Below are 206 nucleotides of genomic sequence, written 5' to 3'. Positions count from 1 at the left end.
GTAATTAAATTGATCCATTTGAAAAGCAAAAATTTAGAGTTTTTCAAGTCTTTGCAAATATGAGTCTGATATATGGGAAATATGACTTCACCACCCCCTCCCCCCTTGAATTTGAGCAATACAACTATCAACTTTTATTTAAACAACAACAACTGGTTTGATGAAATTGTAAAGAATACGTCATTAATGCAATCATGAGTTGAAAA

Source organism: Candida albicans, chromosome 5, assembly GCF_000182965.3.
Source record: "Candida albicans SC5314 chromosome 5, complete sequence".
Lineage (NCBI taxonomy): Eukaryota > Fungi > Ascomycota > Pichiomycetes > Serinales > Debaryomycetaceae > Candida > Candida albicans.
Note: the sequence above shows the minus strand (reverse complement) of the source record.